The sequence below is a fragment of the Mustela erminea genome, chromosome 18 (assembly GCF_009829155.1).
Source record: "Mustela erminea isolate mMusErm1 chromosome 18, mMusErm1.Pri, whole genome shotgun sequence".
Lineage (NCBI taxonomy): Eukaryota > Metazoa > Chordata > Mammalia > Carnivora > Mustelidae > Mustela > Mustela erminea.
Window position 1 is genome coordinate 58,156,662 of NC_045631.1, and position 25,421 is coordinate 58,182,082.

Sequence of the window (25,421 nt, forward strand, 5' to 3'; positions counted from 1 at the left end):
TGAGAAGCAAGTCGCAGGTCCGTCCCATACTCCCGGGAGGGCATTTTACAAAGCTGTGAACATCAGGAGACCTGCGAGTCTCTATCAACTATATTATCCTTTGATCCTCAAATAAAAACTCTTCCTGCTACCCTCTGTTCTTAGTCATCAGAGCCGTGGTTCTCTTTCCCACCCCCAGTCCCGGTGAAACACTGAATGACTTTGTGGTTCCTGTAGACAGTCCGTCCGGTACTCGGACCTATGGGTTCTTGACCTCCTGTATGTTAGTGACCTTTACTTTAGAACTCTGTCCTGTGATTCTAAATCCCAAGCCTATGCTCTTCGCCACGCACCTCTGTTTATTTCCGGAGTGTATCAAGTATTGAAGGTAACGCAAGTCTTACATTCACTCTCCTATTAGACTCTCTGTCCCTTGAGGTCCAAGACTCTTTTTATGTCTCTGCTCTCTTATAATGCCCGCAGGGCCTCCTGAGTACTTCCTGCACAGAGCAGGGATTCAAAGGCATGGTGAAAAATTAAGAAACTTAAGTTTTTCAGTGATAGCTGGACAGGGTACTACTTCCTTCTCCTTTTTAAATTTTGTCTGTTAACACTTTACCAGCCCTTCCTTAACATAAATACTGTCAGGAAATTCGAATCGAATTGGCCAGACTTTCTAAATCATGCACATAACACAGACACCGGTGGCTTAGTGAGCATTTTAATGACACGGTGTTGGAGTCTAACTGGGATACCTTCTGAGTATAGGCTGTGGTTTGTCCTATGGCTGAAAACTAGGTTAGGATGAAAACCAATTACAGTTTCTGGTAACTAAACCTCCAGGGTAGAAACAGGCCCACCCTCTTTTAACGAATCCTGCTTTTTTGCAAAAAGGGAGTAATCAACAAACCAGACTGAAAATTTGGAAGATTTTCCACCCAGGATGGTTTTGTGTGGGGTAGCGGCATTCCCAGTCCACCTACACAGTTGTGTCTTCTGACTGACAGACAGTGTGTGGTTTCCCCAGGAATCCTCCAGTGATTGACCCGCATCGAGACTTCAGGTATGGCGGCTCCCCTACTTCCCAACTCGTCCCTCTTCTGGCTGCTTCCAGAATAGGAGTTGCTTCTTCCTCCACCTAGAATCTCCTAAGCCAGTGATGCCAAACTATTTGAGAACAAAAAAAACATTAAATTATTAAAACCCAGATTATTAAAAATATTTTCTTTCTGATAAAATTCAGTATAATGAGAACCCATTATAATGTAGGGGATTTATGTCCAGTCTGGCCCTTGTCCAGCGTGGGGCCTGGAAGTTGAGCCCCATATCAGATTTTCTCCTTCCCTGGTTTTCACGACTACCGAAACAGAAGCTACAACACCAGTCAAAGCGGTGTTCTTATCTTTAGCGGAAGCTCGACAGGAAAGCTTTGAGTTATTTGTAGTGGTAATAAACTGGAGAGGAGGTGCGTGTGTGCGACGGAGGCGTGATGAATGGGGGAGGGTAACAGCCACACCGCGGTATCTTCCGTAGCCGGAGAAAGAAGAGATGGGAGCCATCAGTTGGGGGCGGGCAGAGGAGAGAGTCACACACATGTATTGAAGGAGAAAAGCAAGATGGAAAAAATTTGTTTAACACGATCCCACTTTTACAAAACAGACCAAGTAAAATGCTTTGTAAAAATGTATACGTCTGTATGTTTCCATACAGACCTGAGCACAAAGAAAGACCTGGAAAGGTGTGAACGGGGTGGTTAACATGGGTTATCTGGAAGGGCCGGGCGGTGAGGGAGCAGGGGCTTTGCTGTAGGTGTGGAGAGAGGAAAAACCTGTGAGGGGACTCCAAGGAAATGTGAAACAAAAATGCAGAGTATACTGGAAAAAAGAAATAGAGGGTTACCTTTACACATGTATATGCAATCGTGTATTTAAATGTAGTTTCGGGATGCCTGGGTGGCTCAGTTGGTTGGACGACTGCTTTCGGCTCAGGTCATGATCCAGGAGTCCCGGGATCGAGTCCCGCATCGGGCTCCCAGCTCCACAGGGAGTCTGCTTCTCCCTCTGACCTTCTCCTCGCTCATGTTCTCTCTCTCACTGTCTCTCTCTCAAATAAATAAATAAAATCTTTAAAAAAAAAAATGTAGTTTCAAGGGGGTGCCTGGGTGGCTCGGTGGGTTAAGCCTCTGCCTTCGGCTCAGGTCATGATCTCAGGGTCCTGGGATCGAGCCTGGCATCAGGCGCTCTGCTCAGTAGGGAGCCTGCTTCCTCCTCTCTCTGCCTGCCTCTCTGACTGCTTGTGATCTCTGTCTGTCAAATAAATAAATCTAAAAAAGAGAGAGAGAGAGAGAGAGAAGGGTTTCTTTGTTGTTGTATTAGCTCTTTAACTAATTGAGATCTTTCTGTCAAGTGAATAAATAAAATCTTTTAAAAAAATGTAGTTTTAAAAAGAAAATGTTTAAAAATAAAATTCCCCCAACCTGGCCCTCCCTTTTCTTTATTCTCTTTATTTTCTTTATTCTCTTTATTCACTGTCAAGTGAATAAATAAAATCTTTTTTAAAAATGTAGTTTTAAAAAGAAAAAGTTTAAAAATAAAATTCCCCCAACCTGGCCTTCCCTTTTCTTTATACTCCTTGTGAGTCTGCTTCATAGAGACTCCACAGAAAAAAAGTACCGACCAACCCCTCTACAGTTGGCCCTTGAACAACAGGCATCTCAACTTTAGGGCCCCACTTACACATGGGCTCTTGTCCATAAACACAAGACAGTGCCATAAATAGATCTTTGTCTTCCTTATGATTTTCTTAACATTTTGTTTTCTCTAGCTTTCTTTACTACAGTAATACAGTATGTAATATATATAACATACGAACGTGTTGTCTCTTGATGTGATCAGTAAAGCAGACTGTTAATAGTCAGTTTGGGGGGCGCCTGGGTTAGGGCCTCTGCTTTCGGCTCAGGTCATGATCCCAGGGTCCTAGGATCGAGCCCCACATCGGGCTCATGCGGGACTCGATCCCAGGACCCTGAGATCATGACTGAGCCAAAGGCAGTGGCTTAACCCACTGAGCCACCCAGGCGCCCAATAAATAAAATCTTTAAAAAAAAATAGTTTGGGGAGAGTTAAAAGTTGTACATAGATTTCTGACTGCTTGGGGAGTCAGTATCCCTAACCTCCAGCATGTTCAAGTGTCAGCTGTTGGGTTGATACATATTAGTTTTTTTTCTCCTCCAATGGGTCAAGAAGCTTCCCAAATCTAAGTGGTGTGTGTGTGTGTGTAATCTCCATTTCCGGTGTGGGGCTCAAAGCCACCGCCCCAAGATCAAGAGTTGCATGCTCTTCCAGCTGAGGCAGCCAGGTGTCCCTCTATATCTGTTTCTAATCTTCTCACTGGCCCTGCAAGATAGAATCTTATTAAGTATTACTAGATCATTTCAGGGAATAAGGTGTCCCTTGGAAAGAAAGGATACTTTCTTTTTAAAGTAAAAATGCAATTAGTTGTGAATTTTTAAGAAATTATTAGTGAGAAATGGCAGAAACTGTACTGGAGGTAGAAGGAGTTATGTCAATTGGGGGAAAGTAGATAAAATTGTATTAAAGAGTATACATCGGAATTGTGCTTTGTCCTGTAAACATGAGCTCAGGCAGGCAAGGCTTAAGAGAGCTAAGGGCCATATAATCTCTTTATTTATGGCATTTTATTTTACTGTATAGTAAACTCTTGACTGTACTGCTGGGGGAGTAGCAGCTCTAATTGTCAGAGCAATAGAATTAAGTAGTCAGTTTTATTTCATCTTCAGTTGAATACCTTTTATTTATTTATTTTGGGGGGTTAATTTTTTTTTCATTTTTTAAAAAATTTACATTCAATTAGCCAACGCATAGTACATCCTTCATTAGTTTTTGCAGTTAGTTTTTTTTTTTTTTTAAGTTTTTTTTTATTTATTTGTCAGAGAGAGAGAGAGGGAGAGAAAGCGAACACAGGCAGACAGACTGGCAGGCAGAGGCAGAGGGAGAAGTGGACTCCCTGCCGAGCAAGGAGCCCGATGTGGGACTCGATCCCAGGACGCTGGGATCATGACCTGAGCCGAAGGCAGCTGCTTAACCAACTGAGCCACCCAGGCGTCTCACTGCAGTTAGTTTTTGCAGCTTTTAAAGATGCGCCTGTACTTTTCTATTTTGTTAAGTTTACTGAGGATAATTTAAGGCTTTCATTGTAGCGTAGATTAAGAAAGTGTAACATAGAGGAGGGCAGTCACTGCTTGGTTTTTATTTATGTGCTTCCTCCCAAGATGTGTGGCGGCAGCACGTTGGTTTTAGCCCCGCATCATGGACACGGCCCGGCACCCACAGGCTCGCCTGTGCCTTCAGACCCTGTTTAAATGCAGATTTCCTGGTGTCCCTGCACTGTTGAACATGAGACTATTCCTGGAAAGTGTCATCTGAAATAACAAATGATCACCATTTTCCAAACTTGATAAACGTACTGAATGAACTTCTTTAAAAGCAGTGTTCTCAGCCTTGGCGAAACATCAGAGCCATCTAGAAGCTTTAAAAACTGCTGGCCTCTTCATTCCACTCCCAGAGATTGCACAGAACGGAGTGGCAGCCCTGGCTTCGGAAGGTTTTAAAACCTCGCGGGTATTTCTGATGAACAGCCAAGACTGAGAACCACTGTTTTAAAGGAATAATATTCTCTAAGTAGCCCCCTCCCCCACACCATGTTGCTTTAAATTATGTTTATTATGGTAGTGTTTAAATATGTACAAACTGACAGCAGGTTGGAATTCCTTATATATGTAGTTGTTTGGTGTGTTTTTTTGAAGATTTTATTTATTTATTTGACAGAGTTCACAAGCAGGCAGACAGAGAAGGGGACTCAGGCTCCCTGCTGAGCAGAGAGCCAACTCGGAGCTTGATCCCAGGACCCTGAGATCATGACCTGAGCCGAAGGCAGAGGCTTTAACCCACTGAGCCACCCAGGCGCCCCCTTATGTATATAGTTACATATAAAACCCATTAATGAATGAAAAAACCTCAAAATCAGTAAATTCAAAACAACATTCATGTATATATGGATGCAATTTTCCTGAGGCTTTTGTGCATGCTTTTCTTTCTGTCTAGTCTGGTAAATTCTCTTTGCCACCTGGACCAGTCTGGGCCCAAGCAGGAGATAAAAGCACAAAGTAATGTAAATAGGGAAAGTTTCTTAACAAAGAAGAGTTAAGCTGTGATAATAGTCACTGCAGAAACCGTATGGGACCTAGAGCTGAGGGAGAGTCCCCAAGGAAGGCTGGGGTTCAGACTCCTTGAAGAAGGGGAAGTTGCAGCCCACCAAGTGGCAGAGCAGCTCCGTGATTTGCCCAAGTTGGCGAGTCTGCAGTTGCCGGGCAGTGACAGAACTGGCTCCGGAAAGCCACAGCCATTAGCGGGTCACAGGGCCGGCCGCACAGGCAGCGGGGGTTTGGGGGGCAGCCTTCCTGGGGGCAAACTGCAGCTGCTGGCCACCCATGTGCTGAGGAGGTCGGAGTGTCATCAGTGCAGCAGGATACATGGAGCCCACCGGGCCCCAGATGGGAGGGCCCTGTCCTCAGCAGGACCACAGGAGATGAGTGTAGGGGCGGGGCCAGCAGCTGGAGGCCTGGGGCACACAGTGTCTGTTGAAAGGGTCACGGGCAGTTGGTTCTAGTCCAGGAGCCGCAAGGTTGCTGAGGGACCACCCTTTCTGGCCCGTGGCTGGGGTCATCACTGGTGTCCTCACAGCTACATGCTTAGTTGTGCTCCCTGCAAAGGAAGAACTACTTAAAGGAACTTCCCGTTTACTGCAGAGTGTGTGTTGAAGGTGGGATTTGGAGTTGCCCAACAGTAAATTGGTATCTGACCCGCCACCCCGTGGCAGCCAAATGCTTTTGCAGTGTTTAAGGCCCCGCTTACAGGCTGCCTGACCCTTCCAAGTGGTGTTACCCTGTGCTGTGCTCCCATGTACCCTTCTAGTAGCTCACCATGCTGTGTAGGAATCTTTGTTAAAAAACTAATTGCTCCTGGGGTGCCTGAATGGGTCAGTTGGTTAAGCATCGTACTCTTGATTTCAGCCCAGGTCATGATTTCAGGGTCATGAGATCTAGCCCCACATTAGGCTACACCCAGAGTGTGAATTCTGCTTAAGATTCTCTCTTTCCCTCTCCCCCACCCCAAAGCTCGCTCTTTCTCTAAAAAAAAAAAACAAATAAAATTAGTTGCTCTTTGGGACACCTGGGTGGCTCAGTCCTTTAAGTGTCTCACTCTTGATCTCAGCTTAGTTCTTGATCTCAGGCATGAGTTCAAGCCCTGTGTTGGACTCCACACTGGCCATGGAGCCTACTTGAAGAAAAACTGCTCTTTCAAAAAATGCCATGTAGGAATCTTATTTAAAAAATAATTGCTTTCTCTTGGCAAGGATGCCCATTCCCACTGTTGGTGGGAATGCAAACTGGTGCATCCACTCTGGAAGACCGTGTGGGGGGTTCCCCTAAAAGGAACTGCCGTCCAGCAATTGCACTACTAGGTAATGACTCAAATACCACTTTGCAGGGTTACATGAACCCTGATGTTCACAGCAGCATTATTAGCAGTAGCTGAACTATGGGAAGAGCCCAGATGCCCATCGATTGATGAGTGAATAAAGAAGTTGTGTTGTGCACGTACACACACACACACACACACACACACACACACACGAAACACACAATGGAATATTACCCATCAAAAAAGGATGAAATCTTGGCATTTGCAACAACGTGGATGGAGCTAGAGAGTATTATGCTGAGCGAAATAAGTCAGAGAAAGAAAAATCCCTTATGATTTCATTCACGTGGAATTTAAGAAACAGATGAACATGGGTGGGGAGGAAGAGAGACAAAGCAAGAAACAGACTCTAGACTATAGAGAACAAACTGAGGGCTGCTGGAGGGGAGGTGGGCAGGGGTGCGTTAACTGTGTGTTGGGGATCAAAAGAGGGCACTGGCGATGATGAGCACCAGGTTTTGTGTGTAAGCGCTGAACCGCTAAATCCTACACCTAAAATTAATGTTATACTGTCTGTTAACTAACTGGAATTTAGATTAAAACTTGGGGGGAAATCTAAAAAAAAATTTTGTTTTTTCAAGCAATTGTATAATTACAGAATGCTTGAGAATCACTTCCAAGGACTCTGATTTGGTTGGGCTAGGGTGGAACCCAGTAATCTGCATTTTTGATAGGTAGTCTGGAGGATGCTGAGGATGTGGCTTCTGAGACAGCAATGAGAGATTGGGTCTGGGGCTGGACTGTAGGAACAATGTCTTCCTCCGTTTTGTGCCTTTATTGCCTGACCCGCTCCCGGCTAGAAGCATGGTGTTTGGCACTGGGGCGGAATGAACGACTCTGGAAGCACTAACGCGCTCGGGGGCCCCTGAGACGTGGGTGGCCCAGAGAGGAGCCTCATGTTTCCCACGCCTTCTCGGAGTGCCTTTCCACCTTCTGTCTACGAAGCTCAGCCTGACCTAAAACTCCCTGCAGCTAATGTTTTGTCGTTGTTTGATCTAAAATGGACATTATACCAATGCCACCTTTCTTTTTTTCGTAGGGAGAAAGAACAAGAAACACAAAAAGAGGAACGTTTGATGGAAGAAAAGAAAAAGAAAAAGCAGGAAGAAAAGAAAAAGAAGGAAGGTGCTCAGAAAAAGGTTTGGCTGGCATTCCTCCGTCACTGTCTGTGATCACTGTGTGTCTCATCCGCATTGTCACGGGCATTCTGTTGGAGTTCCATTTTATGACCTCAGAAAATCAATATGTTAAATCTATAATTAGCAAAAAATAGATGTACTAGTGAAATAAATACAGAGTGACAGCCACAGAATGTCTTTCTTAAGGAACCTAGAAATAGTAGAGCTGAGCTTTAAGGAGGTCTGATCTTCATTGTTGGTGATCAAGAATGTTCATACTATTCCCCTTACTGTGAGCTGTCCAGAATAGCCATGTCTTGAGAAATGAAATGAAAAGGGTCATGTAACTGATTTTATTAGGAAAGCTAGAAATAATTTTTGCAGGTTTGGCAAATGTTCTCTTATAAATCCTATCAGTAAATATTAAAAATTAAAAGGCTTTCTGTAAATCTTACCATCTCATTTGAATCTTACTGCATTTACTATTTCAAGTTAGGCTGTTTGTTGTTGGTCTTGCCTAGTTTAGATGTCCCTTTTAATTTAAACTGTACCTTTTGGACTCTGTTAAAATACAGAGTTCTGATGAGCTACCAGGTAGGGTTTTTTTATTTTGCCTTTAGGTCAGTATTTGCATGTAATAGCATGTAGACTATGTATTTTCCCAGTAATAAATTTTAATAAATTGGGCAAAAACTTGTTTTTTAAAATTTCTAGTATTAAACTCTGCTTATAAAATTTCATAGATGTGCACATTCTACACATTATTATTCCTAAAGAGTTTCTGATTTTTTTTTTTCCAGGCTGCTGATCAAAAAACCAAAGGTAAGTTGATTTTATTTGCGGGTGGTGGTACATTTTTATGGCAGCACCACACTCTTTATGATGAAGATGACTTTTAATTGATAGTTAAAAACAAAGAATCTAACTCTGGCTTTGAATCTTTTGAATCTTCTTTTTATCCCTGTGTATTTCTGCATTTATCGCTGGTTTCACCTCCGTATTTCATTGGCATTTGTTCAATATAAAATGCCTAAAGAATGTTGTGTTCGCTTTCTGAACAATGCTTTTTACTTTTCCTTTGGTTTGCATTTTCCACCAAACAAGGACGAAACTGATAAAGGTGATCCGATTTGAGTAAGAACAGCCCAAAGATACTGCATTTTTTTGAAACGTCCAATTACTCTTTGCCCAACTGTATAACAAGAAGAGGTATATATTCTTTCTGTATTCCTCTTTGCTAATTAATATGTAGAAGATTTTTTTTTTCTTTTCTTCTTTTTTATTTTCTAAGTTGAAACTTTACTTGTTAGTGTCTTAGTGGGTATTGGAAACACGCGTAGTTCCCCCAGTAATGGAGGCGTCCCTGGGGTTTGCTGGAGAAGGGGCATGGCAGAGGCTGCACTGGGAGCCCCTTCACCCTGTGCTCGCCCTGGTCCCGGGCTGTGCAGTGAAAGAGGGGTGTGTGCGCACGAGCCGCTTCGCCCGCTCTATTGAATTTGGGGCCAGTTATTTCATTTGTCCAAGCCTCAAGGGTCTCCTTGAAAGAAAGCTGGTGAGTGAGTGGCTCCCACCTCATAAAGCTCCTCTGAAGATTAAATGAGATCATGTGTGAAAAGGTCTCGGCGCCCAGCATGTAGTTGGCGCTCAGGAAGAGTGAGCTAGAACTAATTGTGAGGATGGTAAAGATTCTGTTGAACGCATGTACACAATTGTAGGCGCAGGCAAGAGTGCTACAAAGACTTACCAGCTTGCTGTCTCAGGCGGTACTACTGGTATTGGTAGTAATCGGTAGTAATGGTGGTACCACTATCATTAGTAGTGTATCACTACTAATACTCTACCTTTGTTTGGCATCTTAGAGTTTCCGAAGTGAAGTTTATATACATGACTTCATTCAGACTTCATAACTAAGCAGGGCAGGTGGCAGGTGACTGTGGAGAAACTGAGGCTGACACGCGAGTTAAGGGGCTTGAGCCGGGCCTCTGACCTCCGTGCAGTGGGCCTCCGGGCACCGGCACCAGGGTCACGGTAAGATGGGATTTCGTGTAAAGTAAATATTATAATGCAGCCCAGTTCCCAGAAAAGAATTTGTCTCTCACTCTCAGAAGCAGTATGAATGTATAGCACACTTTTCCAGAAGACCTGGAGGGTTGTGGTACATAGTTGTATTAGCAGGTATGATCCTGAGTAAGAAAGAATGGTTTCTTCCACTTGTCATTTAAAACTACAGGATTGTTCTGAGTCATTTCTTTTCTTTTCTTTTCTTTTTTTTTTCAAACATTCTGAGAAGTTTTTATAACCTGATTCAATACTAGCCATATTCTGTTGTTATTTTCAATGTTTTCTCTTCATGGAGTAACAAATTGCTTATGGTCGTATAATGATCCTGCCATACTACACAGAATTATTGTTTCATGTTAGAGTTCTGATGAGCATTTCCTTGCTTACTCCAAAGTCTGCCGGTGTTTCCTCTTCTCCTTTTATCGTCTCTAAATTACTGCTCCTTTGGGTCTAATTTGTCATCAACTGTACTAACTGTAACTAGCCTTAGTGCACATAATAATAATGATTATTAATGTGTCCTAAACAGAAAAAAAAAAAGCTTTTTAAATTATAAATAATCTAGCAGTGCTGCTTGATAATTCATTAATGAATATTAGCAGTATCAAGGTTTAAATTTTTCTCAGATGCTCCATTATTACTCGTTCAAATCAAAATTAATTCCCTGCAGGGAGCTGTTTCTGAATTTCTGACCGGAGATGTGCGTTGGACAGCACAGGCTGGGCCTGCTGCTCCCCCTCATTAACACTTCCCCATGCCCTGCCCTTCACAGAGCTGCACTGAGCAATTTGAAAGCCTTGTATGAGCCTTTCCATAAACAAAATAGTTTCTTATAATTTCTGCCAAACGTTGTCTTTGCTTTATCAGTGACTCAAGAAGGAGGTAGCTGAGCACAGTTACCTGTTCCGCCTTTAGTGATATTCCAGATGCCCTCACAGTTGGGGGAAGGCAGTCAGACATAATCTTACCTATATATTGAATTTCTGCTGTGGAGGACCGGTATCTGAGTGTTGGGCACTGTATAATGGGTTTTGCTTAGGTAATCAGTTATCTCTCTTTTGTTTTGGGTACTGCCCTTAATTTGGGCGCAGATAAGAGTAGCTTTATGTGTGATGTGATGACTTTGTGAGCCTCAATTTTCCATATTGTGTTCTGGGTTTTTTATGGATTTGATTTTTTTTCTAAGGATTAATTATAATACCCATAATTGTGAAGTAATTTAATTCATTGGTTTTGGCCAGATTTTCTAAAGTTCATAAAATAGAAAGATAAGTTTTCATACAAAAAGCTCGAAGTTAATTATATCATGTATGAAAGCGAGTATCTTTATGACCCAACATGTCTCGAACTCCATATGATTAATGCTTTATGATTTTGAGTCATATACTTTTATAAATTTATACATTATGATTAGTCTCCTAATCTTGCTTGAAAGGACTATAATTTAAGTTTTGCAGTTGGGTATTAACTTTGCCATGCGTTCAATTTGTAATGCTAATTTTAAGAAAATCTTTATGTGCTTTTGTTAATGTAAATCAGTTCTTTCAGGCCTTAGGTTGAGGGATAAAGGTTCTGGGGTCGGGGATTGTTTGCTCTGCTCCGTGTTCCTGTTAAGGCTCATTCTAAACATGGTTTTCTCAGTATGAATGAAGGTAAGCACTGAAGTTTAGAGCGTGCCTTCCCAGCTCCGTACTCAGATCCTGATCCGAACGAGTACGAGTGAGAGCCCTCCTCTCTGCACTTCGCCGGTTGGGCGGTGCTGCTGCGGAGTAGAGTCAGCTCTGTTGGCTCGACACGATACTCAGTGGTTAGGGCTGTAAGGCATCACATCTGTGTTTTCCTGACACTGTGTCATAGAATCAGCAGATTCCTTGAGTTTACGTGTATTCATATTCTCATCCACATAACCAAAACAAATAGGATTTTGAGTGTATGACTTACACTTAGAAGCAGTAGCTAAAAGTCTCGTTAGTGTGCTTTGCACAGTATATTTTATGAAATATGGCATTTTGTTGGCCTGTCTGAAAAATTAATAAAATCATGAAGTTTGAAGGGTCCTTAGAGATTTTCCAGTTCCTTCACTGGTTTGGAAATGAGATTCAGAGAGGTTAAACAATTTGCACAGATTTTGACAGCTGTACTTCGTGGCAGAACTAGAACCCTCCTCCTCTTGCTGTCAGTTACAGCTTCGTCCTGCTGTCATATGAAGGAGACATCAGCATTGTTGATCCCTTATCACTACAGTCATTCATTTTAGGAAGTAACTTAGGATCTTTTCAAATAAGGCTGAAAGAAATTCCTAAGAGATTCGTTATGTGATGGATCTTTATGGGATATGGGATCTTAGAGGATTTTAAATATTCGATGGCTTTCTTTAGCCATGCTGTTCTGTGTTTAACGCAACTACTTAATTTTACTGTTAAACCCCTGACAGAAAGAAGATATAATACATGCATTAATATCTTTTCCATGGAACAAAAGAAAGTATATTAAGATGTGGTATTTTTCCCCTAACATATAGGCAACTTATAAAGACAAAATTGTGGGGGAAAAAACCAACAACTCAGCTGGTACATAGATAGAAATTCTTTATCGAATTTTAGAAGGAAGGAAGTATAAATCCACTGGGGCAGGGAGGCGGCTCGGTGCTCCTGCTACAAGCCCTTTAACAGCATCTTCTTGATGGCCCTTTGCTAAGTCTCAGATAAAGTGAAAGTCCACGTCTCTGTTTAGCTTAACTAAACTCTGATGTTAAATGTAGAAGCAGTCCCAAGTTTAGAGAAAGTTACAGCTCTGAAGGAAGCCGACAGTCTGCTCTCTGAGAAATCACTTAACAGGCTACTTTCTTTGCTTTGCCTTTTTTTTTTTTTTTTAAAGGTTTTATTTATTTATTTGACAGACAAAGATCACAAGTAGGCAGAGAGGCAGGCAGAGAGAGAGGGAGAGAAGCAGGCTCCCAGCTGAGCAGGGAGCCCGATGCGGGGCTTGATCTCAGGACCCTGGGATCATGACCTGAGCCGAAGGCAAAGGCTTTAACCCACTGAGCCACCCAGGTCCCTTTTGCTTTGCCTTTTTTTTTTTTTTTTTTTTAAGATTTTATTTATTTATTTGAGAGAGAGACAGGGAGAGAGAGCATGAGCGAGGAGAAGGGCAGAGAGAGAAGCAGACTCCCCATGGAGCTGGGAGCCCGATGCGGGACTCGATCCCGGGACTCCAGGATCATGACCTGAGCCGAAGGCAGTTGTCCAACCAACTGAGCCACCCAGGCGTCCCTTGCTTTGCCTTTTAAACCGCTTTATTGAGTTAAACTAGCACGCGGTAAACGCCTGGAAGTCTCCCTGTGCCGCCGCCAACCCAGCCCTCAGCCCCCCAGCTTCATCAGTCCGAAGACGAACACTCGCCGGCTCCCAGTCCCTGCGTGAGGTTTTCTTTTCTAGATTCCGGTTAGACCAGCGGAACCACGAGGGGCGTGCTCCGGGCTTCTCTCGCTCGGAGTGACGTGTGTCCGCAGCTCACTCCTCCTCACTGCCGAGCGGGGCTTCCGCTGTTTGGGCATCGCGGTCTGTCCTTTCACCTGACCCTGCACGTCAGAGTTGTTTCTAGTGTTTAGCTTTCGTGAATAAAGCTTAAGTGAGCTCTGGAATCGAGTTTCCGTACGGATGTGCGCTTTGCCTTCTCTGTGGGAGACGTGTGGGGGTGCAATGGCTGCATCCAAGGATAGATGTTTGACCTTCAGGAAGCTGCAGAACATTTTCAAAGTGGTTCCCCAGTGCTACATCCTTACCGGTACTTTGAAAATCAGTCTTGATCCTTGTAGCCACTCTGATGGGTGTGTGACTATCTCTCGCTGTGCTTTTGATTTGCATTTCTGTAATGTGATGGTGTGGAATGTTACTGGCGTGCTTTTCTGCTGTGTATCTTTGTCGAATATTCAAATATTTTGCTACTTTATAAAAGTTGAGTTACTCGCTTGCTTATTCCAGATTGGTTTCTAATACATATTGACTCTAGGGTCAGGCAGAAAGGCGCATCCCTGCCCATAGCTTCTTTCGTATCCCATCAGTTCCCGTCCTCTCCGTGTGCGCAGCTGTTTGCAAGACGGTCCTTTCAGAAAATACGCACTCTTAGCGGCAATCGCATTTTCTCTCACTTTCAACATACCTACTAAAGACTGCATTAATAAATGAGCTGTTAGGGGCACCTGGGTGGCTCAGCGGGTTAAAGCCTCTGCCTTCTGCTCGGGTCATCGAGCCCCACATCGGGCTCTCTGCTCAGCAGGGAGTCTACTTCTCCCTCTCTCTCTGCCTGTTGCTCTGCCTACTTGTGATCTCTGTCAAATAAATAAATAAAATCTTAAAAAAAAATAAATGAGCTGTTTAAACAGTTAACAAATATTTATCAGAGATAGGTAAGTTCCCTGTTCTCAAAGAGATGCATTAGTAGGGAGGGTTGGTTATATAAGCAAATGAATGCACTAAAGTGTTCTGAGGGTTGGGATTTATTTATCCCACATCTTCTACCTGAAAAGATTTAACTACATTCACTTGGTCATGTTTCTGTCCACTGTTTATGTCCCTGTAAGAAAAAATGACCTGTTTTTAAAAATAAGTGAGAAAACTGGGGGAAAGGCAAAAACTGCCTCAGAACGAAATGAATGCACGCTAGGGTTGGCCACGTCCCCAGTTGTCCCCAGGTTAGCCATGAAAATGAGACAAGGGGAGTGCCTTATCCCAGCCGTTCTAACCCACCCATGAGGCCAGTAGAATGGAGCACTCCTGAACAGCCTGTCCTACCAAAAAAAGGGAGTTGAAGCTGGAGGGGTGGAGGGCGGGGAGACCAACTCATCCAGTCCGTCTTAGGACTTTAGATTTGACCTTTCGGACCAGAGGAAGCCACGGGAGATTTTAAGTGAGAGAGTGACTTCATGAGATTATCATGAGATATATTTTAGGAAGATCATGGAACATGCCAGATTGAAGACGAATCAGACAGTCGGGAGAGGGAACTGGATGCAGCCGGTGCAGTTAGACCGCTGCACACTTCACATTCTAGATGACAGCTCCGCGGTGAGGGCGGACAGGAAGGGTCATGTGGTAGAGCCAGCAGAACTTGGAGACCAACCGGGTTACACATTTGATCCAGCAGATGCTTGCGGAACACCTGTTTGCCTGGCACTGGTCACTGTGGGGAGAAAAAGATTAAACAACAACAACAACAACCACGGATGCGCTCCGCACCCTCTTGCACACTCTTGAAGCTTCGAGTCTTACCAGGAATGAGCAGAAACCTCAATCAGGACGCCGCGTGTGTCGTCTCTGGCTGGGATGGCCACTGTGCAGGAGAAAGAACGTGGTCTAATGACAGCATAGAACAAAAGACCTGGAACCAGGCTGCAGTGAGCAAAGGCATCCCCAGTGATGCTGAATCGCACGCGGTCTGCCGGGTGGGGAGAAGGCAGCTAGGCCAGGCAGAGTAGAAGACTCGCGGGCTTCCGCATTCAGAGGGGATAGCGTTCGCAAAGGCTGACTGGCCCATGTGGCATTCTCCAGGAACTAAGCAAAAAAAAAAGCTGGCATAGAAGGCGAGTTGTCGGCAAGGGGAGAGTGGTGTCGGTGAGGCTAAGGAAGATGGGGACCCAGCGCACGCCGGGCATGTAGAGTTGGAATATTCCTCTTTTTTTTTTTCCTTTTTGAAAGATTTTATTTATTTGACAGAGCAAGAGAGCACAAGCAGGGGAGCAGCGGAGGGAGAAGGAGAAGCAGATGCCCGCCGAGCAGGGAGCCCGACATAGGGCTTGATCCCAGGATCCTGGGATCATGACCGAGCCGAAGGCAGATGCTTAACCATCTGAGCCATCCAGGCGCGCCTGGAATATTCCTTTTAAAAATCAGATTGCAACATGGCTGATTTCCCTTCCCCTCCCCATCCCTCTCGGACTGAATGTTGGCATAGTCTGACTCGGGCTCCCTCTTGTGGCAGGCTCTAGGATCCCGCTCTTTGGAGGATAAACATCCCAGGATTATTGCTGGTCTACGATTTGTACTTTTATTGAAGAAAACACACAGTCTTACCACACAGGGCAGTACGCATGCTCTGAGAGAACACATTTCAGATGTGAGTCCACTTAAAACTTCTGTGTTTCATGAGATTTAGCATTTGCTGTGTTTCAAGAGCTTGTTCCATTACGGATGGTTGCGCGTGGGAAGAGACGAGGTCAGCCTGGAGGTGAGCAGGGTGAGAAGCTGTGCACTGGGGGTCTCTGTTCACCCTCCGTGTCTGTCCAGTGTGTTGCCTCATTCACGGAGTATTTCTGGTTAACATTCCGTATGGAGAAGATGATAGAAAAGCCAATATGTATCCGTGCTGGGTTTGTTACTTGCCTTTAACATACGCTGTTATCAGAAGTTTCTATTTTGATCTTCTGAATCTGCCAGCTCTTGCTTAAAAGAACTTAGAAATATTTGTCTGTGTGATAAATAGTACATTTTTTTAGAGTAGAAGAATCCAAAGACCAAAACAATGTAATTTTCTAATAAAATGGTTCTTACTGTTAGTAATCATTATTAAAGTAAATTTATTTTAACATTCATATTATCCAGTCTGATGTACTAAGAGTAGCACTTAATTTAATTTCATGCTTTTTAGAGAGGTAACTGTAGTACACTAGAATAGAAAATATCTCTGAACAGCATTCTCTCATTAGCAACAGGCAGTAAGATGATGTAGTTAGCAGTTAATGAGTTTGTGCTCATTTTGAGTTGAGCTCTTGAAGTTGCCATGGTGACAGATCAGCCAGAAGCCGTCAACAGAACACACAGAAGGCCACCGCTTGGTACCCCACCGGGAATGCCAGTAAGCACAGCAGATGGCCCCTCCTGCACGTGGCTGTCTTCCCCTCTCCTCTTGTTGCTCTAAGGAGCTTCTTGCCCTAGCCTTGCCTGCTGTGTAGGTGGCAGAAGAGATTGTAATAATGAAAATCTTCTTGGAATCACAGATTATTTTAGCCCTGGAAGATAGTTCTCTTTTATATATGTTTAAGTAAATATAAATTTTAAATTTTAAGAAACCCTGAATCTTTGAGTATGTATTCTGAAATAGCTAGGTTTAATGATTTTTCAGTATTTTTCTTATGTCATTGTGTGGTATCTATACAAAAGAGAAATTCTGTGTTTTATTATACAAAAACTTATCTGTCTTTGGGCTCATGAGGAAACTGTATTAAATTCTTACACTAATTGTAAGATGCATGCAAATTTCAGAAATAAGACATGTTAAAGTGTCCCTCTAGGTTGGCATTTATCTATAGTTACTTTCAAAATACACCATTGCAGGCCTACAGTTGTCAGTGTGCTTTGGGCTTATTATGGTAGCCCAGGAGATGCTGATGGAGCCCATGTGTGAGGTAGTCCCATTACGGTATATGTCATTACGAGGAAACCGTTGCTGAATATCTAGACGATGACCACACACCGTGGTGTTGTCTAGGTGGGTGAAAGCTGAGTATACTACTTGCTAAAAAAGGATCTGTGCTCTTAATCAGAGTTCAGTTGAAGTGTCTAGCTTTTTTTAAGGACAGGGAATTGAGTGCTTATAAAACCATTGCAAGGCCAGAGGGAGGGGGCACACCCTAGGCTGGGCCTCTAGAAATGATTCCTCCCAGAGTCATCCCAAAGAGCTGCTCCCTAGGAAAGAATCAGGAGGCCTCACTGGCACTGTTGACTTCAAGGGCACAGTGTCACCACTGCATCCCAGTGATCAGGAAGCTGCCATCAGCACTGTCCCTCCCTGCCACTAAGACAGTGATTGGGAACTAGGAAGGACCCTGCACAGAAACGCCCACCATTTCCAGAACTGTGCTTACAGCCGGAGCCGGGGTAGCAGAGAGCAGCCAGGTCACTGCCTGCTAGATCACATGGCTACACACATCTGTTTGGGGTCTGCTCCACAACTGGGGCCCCCTTGCAGCTGGGAGCCAGACCCCTGTTAATCATGCCCCTGGTGTGCATGTTGGGGAGTGGGGGGCAGGGAGAGACAACTCTGACTGCTGCTCTGGAACATTTTTAAAAACGATGGGATGGATGACTGCTCGTTAACTTTTGTATATAGTGTTTGACCCTTTCCAGATGGTGGGAATGTGAGACCCAAATTAAGTGGGGAGGTTGAGGGCCAGACTAGAGATGTAATCCTCCAGTCCTGAGTACAGCTGTCAATATCTGTGCTAAGTTGCCACAGTCGCTTCTGGCAGCCTTTGCCGACCTTCTTCAGTTAGGTCGCGAATTGCAGTTCATGTCACGTGACTTTGAGTTTTGTTCCTTAGTCTACAGTCCTTCCCATTGTTCCCAGAGGGGAAGAGGAGTGAGGTGGATTATTAAGACTGGCCAGGACTATTGACCTAACTTCAGTCAGACTCCTAGACCATCTCCTAGGCTTGTCCCTGTACTTCTTGTAAGATCCGGTTTTAGCAAGAACCGTGCTAAGTCAGTTTCACCAGACCCGCCCCCCTGCCCTTCCTGGATGTCTGACCCAGTTCCGCATCCTCCGTGGGCCCAGGTTGATGCCTGATGCCCTGGCCTGCCTTCAGCCAGAATCACGCTGGGTCAGTTTAGCCAGAAGCCGCCTCACCCTTGACGTTGCCTCGTAGTGGTTTTCTGCTTGCTGCTCCGCTCCTGTGCTCCCTGGTTTTAAATCCCCACCTGTCCCTGCTATACTCGGGAGTTGAGCCCAGTCTCTCTCCCCCGATGTAAATCCCAGCACCTGGTCCCTATACCCATCAGCCCAGTGAGGGTCCCGGATGGAGCTGCCTCACCATCCTTAACAAGTGTCTTTGCACGGTTTTTCTTTACCATAATAAACACAGTGCACTTAGTATGTGCTAGACATTGTTCTGAATAGTTCTTTACGTATTGAACATTCTCTCCCCAAAGAACCTTCTCAGTAAGGTACCCTAACCCCCGTTTTACCCCCCACTTACCCACATCTTACAGATGGCACAACTGAGTGACCGAGAGGTTAGAAACTTACCCAGCATCACCAGCCAGGAAGGGCCAGAGCTGAAATTTATTTTTTTTTAAGATTTTATTTATTTATTTGACAGATCACAAGTAGGCAGAGAGGCAGGCAGAGAGAGAGAGAGAGAGAGAGAGGAGGAAGCAGGCCTCCCGCTGAGCAGAGAACCCGATGCGGGGCTCGATCCCAGGACCCTGGGATCATGACCTGAGCCGAAGGCAGAGGCTTTAACCCACTGAGCCACCCAGGCGCCCCCAGAGCTGAAATTTAAACCCCAAATCCGTACCCATCGCCACTGCACTGCATCTCTAGAGAGGCACACGGGAATGATAAGGCTCGCGTTGCTCCTGGGGAGACTCTTCAGAGCAGCATACAGGCAGGCAGAGGGAAAATGGGGCTTTGGTGGCATCGGTGAAATTCTTCTTAAGCTGGAGATTGGGTACATGAAGGTTTGTTGATTATTTGAACTTTATGCCTTTTCGTACATCTTAAATATTTCCAAATAATTTTTTTTCAAGATTTTGTTTATTTGACAGAGAGCACACATGCACAAACAGGAGGAGTGCCAGGCAGAGGGGGAGGGAGGATCAGGGAGCCCGACGCAGGGCTGGATCCCAGAACCCCGGGATCATGACCTGAGCCAAAGGCAGACACTTAACCGACTGAGCCACCCAGGTGCCCTTCCAAATAAAATTTTTTTAAAAGATTATTTATTTATTTATTTGACAGAGAGAGATCACAAGTAGGCAGAGAGGCAGGCAGAGTAAGAGGGAGAGAAGCAGGCTCCCAGCTGAGCAGAGAGCCCGATGCGGGGCTTGATCCCAGGACCCTGAGACCATGACCTGAGCCGAAGGCAGAGGCTTAGCCCACTGAGCCACCCAAGGGCCCCCCAAATAAATTTTTAAAGGAAAGAATGTCTTGGTAGTATGGCTTGGGTAATAAGACAGAAATGTCTTGGTGCACTGGGCGCCTGTGCTCCCTGCTCTGTTAAGTCCCTGGTGAGGAAGGGAAGGTGGACCCTGATGAGAACCTAACATCCCAAGTGTTGCCCCCTGGGGATTTGTGGAGTGGAGCAAGGCGGGGGGCTGGTGCTGTGGGCCGGGCTACAGGTGGTTTCCCTGATCTGTGAAGGTGACAAGGGATAAGCACACAGGACCTCTGTCTCTAGAGCTTGCACAGACAGGTTCTTGGTCAAGGTCACCTGCTTGTTGAGTTTAAATAGCAGTGAAAGAGTATGTCAACTCTCCATGAACTTGTAATCAGAGGAACCTTTCCTGGAGAACTCCCTGAAACCGGAGGCTCCAGACTCCCCTGTGTGCTGCAGCCGAGCAGGAACCCCCCGGGGGGGGGGCGGGGCTCTCCCAGCTATTGGCCACCAGGTGGATTCGGAAACCCTTACAAAGCCTGTGCCGGCCTCTCCCGCCTCAGGCCCAGCCGCTCTCCCTTGATGCCCCAGGCTCCAGCCACACTCGTGTTTCAGCCCTCGCCAGCACGAAAGCTGCTCCTCAGGTCAGGACCGTCCCCACAATGCGCCGGTTGGTGGGTGTGAGCGCACGGGCCCGTGCACGAACCCGCGCGTGCGCGCACACACAAACTTAGGTGTGCTCGCACACGCCCCTCACCTGGCTGGCGCTTCTCCAGCCCCGTTGTCACTTCCTCACCGGAACTAGCTGCCTGTCATGCTTACCACGACAAGTAGTTGTTATTTCTGAAATCATAATCTCTTACTGGATAATAAACTACAAGGACAGGGAACTGTATGTTTTCCACGGTGTATACCCAGTGTCTGGCACAAAATTGGCGTCCCTTAAATATGACCTGAATAAATATGGAGAGGGGACGTGAGGGTACAGACACACCGGGGAGGGGCCGGGCGTGTGAGGCAGAGAAAGCCAGCCCACAGGGATGTGACCCCTGACTCACCGTGCCCTGCTTTCCCGGTTTCCCAGAGCACCTAACCGCTGCAGCTCGTGTCTCACTGTGCGGCCTGTTCTTTCCTTCTTGCCCTGCTGAGACGTGGGCTCCGAGGCGGGAGTCTGCCTTTTCTGTTGCCCCCTGCCCAGAACAGCGGTTGGCTCTAGGAATGTCCACGTCATACGTGGAGGGAGCTAGCTGGTACCAGGGTTTCTTTCTTCTTTCCTTCCTTCCTTTCTTTCTTTTTTCTTTAAGAATTTATTTATTTATGACAGAGACAGCGAGAGCGGGAACACAAGCACAGGGGAGCTGGAGAGGGAGAAGCAGGCTCCCTGCTGATTAGGGAACCCAGTGCGGGGCTCGATCCCAGGACCCTGAGATCATGACCTGAGCCGAAGGCAGAGGCTTAATCCACTGAGCCACCCAGGCACCCCAGTAGTAGGAATTTAGAAGCTGTGTGGGCCCTGTTGTGACCAGGCCCTTTGAAAATTGTAACTGAAAGCAGAAAATCATTTTGAAGAAGCCTCAGTTTCTCAGAGGGTGGTTTCGTATCTGCCTTTTCCCCAGCAGGTGTCACTGTTATTTGAAAGGAGAGGGGAGCATTTTCCTGGGGAGAGGAGAGGTCCAGGAGAGTGCCCCCACACCGAATTATTACTCAGCTGCCGTCTTCGTGTTCTCTAAGGCAGTGACTTGTTGATGGTCCCTAAATAAAATCAAGCTGAAATTCCCACAGCCTGGCTGAGTTCTGCTCTGTTAAAACAGTGATGTGTAGGATAGACTCGTCTGTGAGCCTCGGTTAAGTGAGGGATAGCCTTAGACGCAGGGGAGTTTGAGAAGAGCTGCGTCACGATGACTGGGATATCCCACTCTTTCTTTGGGTGGTGAGAGATCAAGAAATTTGTGTCTGAAGAAAGTAGATGGCTGGTCAGAAACTGCCCATTTGGTTTATCTATATTATATGAGCAGATCAAATTTTGAGATACTGCACTTCTCAGTGGAGATTATGTGAGTTAGCTGCTAGTTTTCAAAGATCTGAAGAACACGGTTGACACCAGAGAAGCTTTATCGCTGTCTCATAAAAGAGGCCAGAGACACAGTTTGGCAGGGTCGCAGTTCTTGGTTCCTTCCAGCTCATCGCTCTGATGAGTGAGGCTGCTCTTCGTGCTCCTTCAGACTTTTCCTACAAAGGCCCAGACAGCACCTGTTTTAGACTTTTCTGGCCGTGTATGGTCTCTGTCATATATTCCTCATTGTTCTTTCCTGACCTTTCAGAAATGTGGGAAACCTTTAGTTCACCTGTTCTGACTCCTGCCCTACACAGCTCTCCCCCTTCAGAGGGGAGACTGGTTTGGGATTCTTTGACTCTTAAAATGAGGCTCTAAACGTGACCACACATCGTGTAATGCAGATAACACTAGGAAAGTGGAATAGTCCATATTCAGATTTCTTAGCATTGGTGCTTTATGTCCAAAGCTGGTTACCTGTTGATAACACTCCTTTGTTGTACTTCTACAGAACAGTGACTGATAGCATTCATTTACTATAGGAGACTTCTTCATTTCTGGAGCACAAACTCCTTTTTCTCTAAATATTTTGAAGAAAAACAGCCCTGTGTTTGTCCTCCCTTCTTTTTGAAAAGATAACAGTGGTGTAGTGGCAGCGGGCTGGCTCTCGGAGACGAGGCGAGGCTGCCGGTGTGTCTTGGTCAGCTCGCCTGGGCCCCCAGGTGTCTGTGCGGAGCAGGGCGGCACAGGGTGATTTCCTTGCTGGTTGTTTCCATCAGGTTTTGAGTTTAGGCAGGTTTTCTGCATTTCCGTTCTTTGAGAAGGCTGGGTGACAGATGGAAGTACTTGACTCTGATGGTAGTTGGCCTCCAGTGTTAGTTACTACAAAAGAGGAGGGATTTTCATCGTAAGGGTACGTAGAACTCTATAGCTTAGTAATAGTTCTCTTCCCTTATTCTGTCCTCCCTGCTTTTCCTTCTCCTCCTCTTCCTCTTTTTTTTTCAGCTGCTGCTTTTGAATTTCGTAGTACAAGAACCAGTTGCGTTCATATTCTGGGCTTTTAAGAAGCAATGGCTACGTCTTGAGTAAGACCTTTGGGCCAGATACATTAAAATGTGTAATAAAGTGAAATGATATGCTGATCACCTATTTTTATTTTTCAAGAAAAGATTATATTTATTTAGAGAGAGTGTGAGCTGGGGGAGGGGCAGGGGAAAGAGAGAATCACAAGCAGACTCCACGCTGAGCGCAGAGACCAACTTGGGGTTCAGTCCCATGACCCCAAGATCATGACCCAAGCCAAAATCAAGAATTGGAACTTAGCTGACTGAGCCACCCTGGTGCCCCCATACTAATCACATTTATTTTTTATTTTTTTATTTTTTAAATCACTTTTAAATCATTTTTATTTTTTAAATAAACTCAGTGGTGGTATTTCCCAGACAGGTGTACTTCTGCCCTGCTCTCAGTTCCATTTGCAAAGTTGTAATGGAAAGTTGCTATTGTGAAAGAGACAGCAAGTTTGCTTTAATTAATAGATTTGGAGGGTTTTTTTTTTATTAAAGTATATAATTAGTGTTCTGTTAGTTTCAGGTGTGCAGTATCTGATTCAGCAATTCCATACCTTCCTCGGTGCTCATCATGCCAAGTGTGTACTCTTAGTCCCTTTTACCTGTCTCACCCGTCGCCCACCCTTTCCCCTCCGGGAACCTCCAGTTTGTGTTCTGTATGTAAGAGTCTAGTTTTTTATTTATCTCTTTTTTTTTTTCTTTGCTCAATTATTTTGTTTCTTTTTTTTTTTTTAAGATTTTATTTATTTATTTGACAGACAGGGATCACAAGTAGGCAGAGAGGCAGGCAGAGAGGCAGGCAGAGAGAGAGGAGGAAGCAGGCTCCCCGCCGAGCAGAGAGCCCAACGTGGGGCTCGATCCCAGGACCCTGGGATCATGACCTGAGCCGAAGTCAGAGGCTTAACCCACTGAGCCACCCAGGAGCCCCTCTCCATTTATTTTGTTTCTTAAATTGCATATGAGAGTGAAATCATGTAGTATTTGTTTTTTTCTGACTCTTCCACTTGTGGGGGTGGTGCGTGGGGGGGTGTGTGCCACATCTTCTTTATCTGTTCATTTATCATTGAACACTTGGGGTGCTTCCTTATCTCGGCTGTTGTAAATAACGCTGCAGTAAACGTAAGGGTTCATATTATCTTTTCAAGGCAGTGCTTTCATTTTCTTTGGGTAAATCCCAGTAGTGGAATTACTGGATCATGTGGTCATTCTATTTTTACTTTATTTATTTATTATTTTAGAGAGAGGGAGAAGGGGTGTGGAGAGAGAATCTTAAGCAGGCTCTGTGCCCAGTGCAGAATCCGACGCGGCGCTCAATCTCACCACCCTGAGATCATGACCTAAAATCAGAGTCTGGCGCTGAACTGGCTGAACTACCCAAGTGCCCCTAGTTTTAATCTTTTTTAGGAATATCCATACTCTTCCACAGCGGCTGCACCAGTTTGCGTTCCCACCAACTTCATAGCCATTGTTTTTAGAGCAGTTTTTGGTTTCCGGAAAGACTGAGCAGTAAGTATAGAGTTCCCACAGTGCTTCCTCTCCCGACCCCTAACACATCCTCAGCTTCTCCTCTTACCAACTTTGGCCTTGGTGTGGGGCTTTTGTTGAATCAGTGAACCAGTATTGGTACATTATTATTAACCGAAGTCCACTGTTTACATGCGAGTTAACTTTGTGTTATACGGTTCTAAGGAGTTTGACAAATGCTGGTATCCTATATCTGCAATTAAAGTGTCATAGCGGTTTACTGCCCTGAACACCCCCTGTGCTCTGCCTCTGCCTCCCTCCGCCCCCCCACGCCCTTGTCAGCTGCTGAGAGTTTTACTGTCTCCGTAGTTCTGCCTTTTCCACAGTGTTCTGTAGTAGGAATCATGGACTATGAAGCCTTTTCATACTGGCTTCTTTGACTTAGCAGTATGCATGTGAGATTCCTTCATTTCTGGTTAGGACTTGATAGCGCGTTTCTTTTAAACGTAATTCTCCATTGTATGGATGTACCAGTTCCTTTACCCATCATCTAGAGAAGGACATCTCGGTGGCTTCCCATTTTGGACAACTAGAGATAAAACTGCTCTAAACATTCCTGTGAAGGTTTGTGTGGATAGAAATCTTCAACTCATTGGGGTAAATACTTAGGAATTTCTGCTGTTTTAATTAGCTGTAGGCCAATGTGAGAAAAAAATATATACTTGAAAGCCTCTGTGTTTAAAAATCAACCTGTAGGGGTGCCTGGGTGGTTCAGTGGGTTAAGCCTTTGCCTTCGGCTCAGGTCATGATCTCAGGGTCCTGGCATCGAGCCCCGCTTCAGGCTCCTAAGTCAGCGGGGAGCCTGCTTCGCCCTCTCTCTGCCTGCCTCTCTGCCTACTTGTGATCTCTCTCTCTCTCTCTGTGTCAAATAAATAAAATCTTTTTAAAAAATTTTTTTAAATTAAAAAAAATCAACCTGTAATAGGTTTTATAGCCTTTTTTTTTTTTTTTTTAAGGAAAGCTAGAACGGATGTTCATTTCCTTTGCCTTTGAGTTAAAGGTGAATAACCATCAAATCTAAGTAAATCATAAAAAATGTGCCACGTCTGTAGCCAGCCAGGCCAAGGAAACAGAGCAGAGAGAGGCAGAACATGTAGGAGGCGCTCGGTGTGCTGGGAAGGGCCAGCCGTCACAGAGCTAAAACCACGTGCCACATCCTTTATTCTTCCCTTCGAAAATCCT

The 25,421-nt window shown here is 45.0% G+C and overlaps 1 protein-coding gene across 1 annotated transcript in view; it reads left to right on the forward strand.

The window, feature by feature from the left end:
- The first annotated feature begins 7,648 nt into the window (after positions 1–7,648).
- Positions 7,649–25,421, forward strand: part of TNRC6C (trinucleotide repeat containing adaptor 6C) — a 95,269-nt gene continuing 77,496 nt past the window's right edge. The window contains exons 1-2 of the mRNA XM_032321879.1: positions 7,649–7,681; positions 8,461–8,482. The gene's annotated coding sequence lies outside the window, so the exon portion shown is untranslated. The remainder of the gene's footprint in view (positions 7,682–8,460; positions 8,483–25,421) is intronic.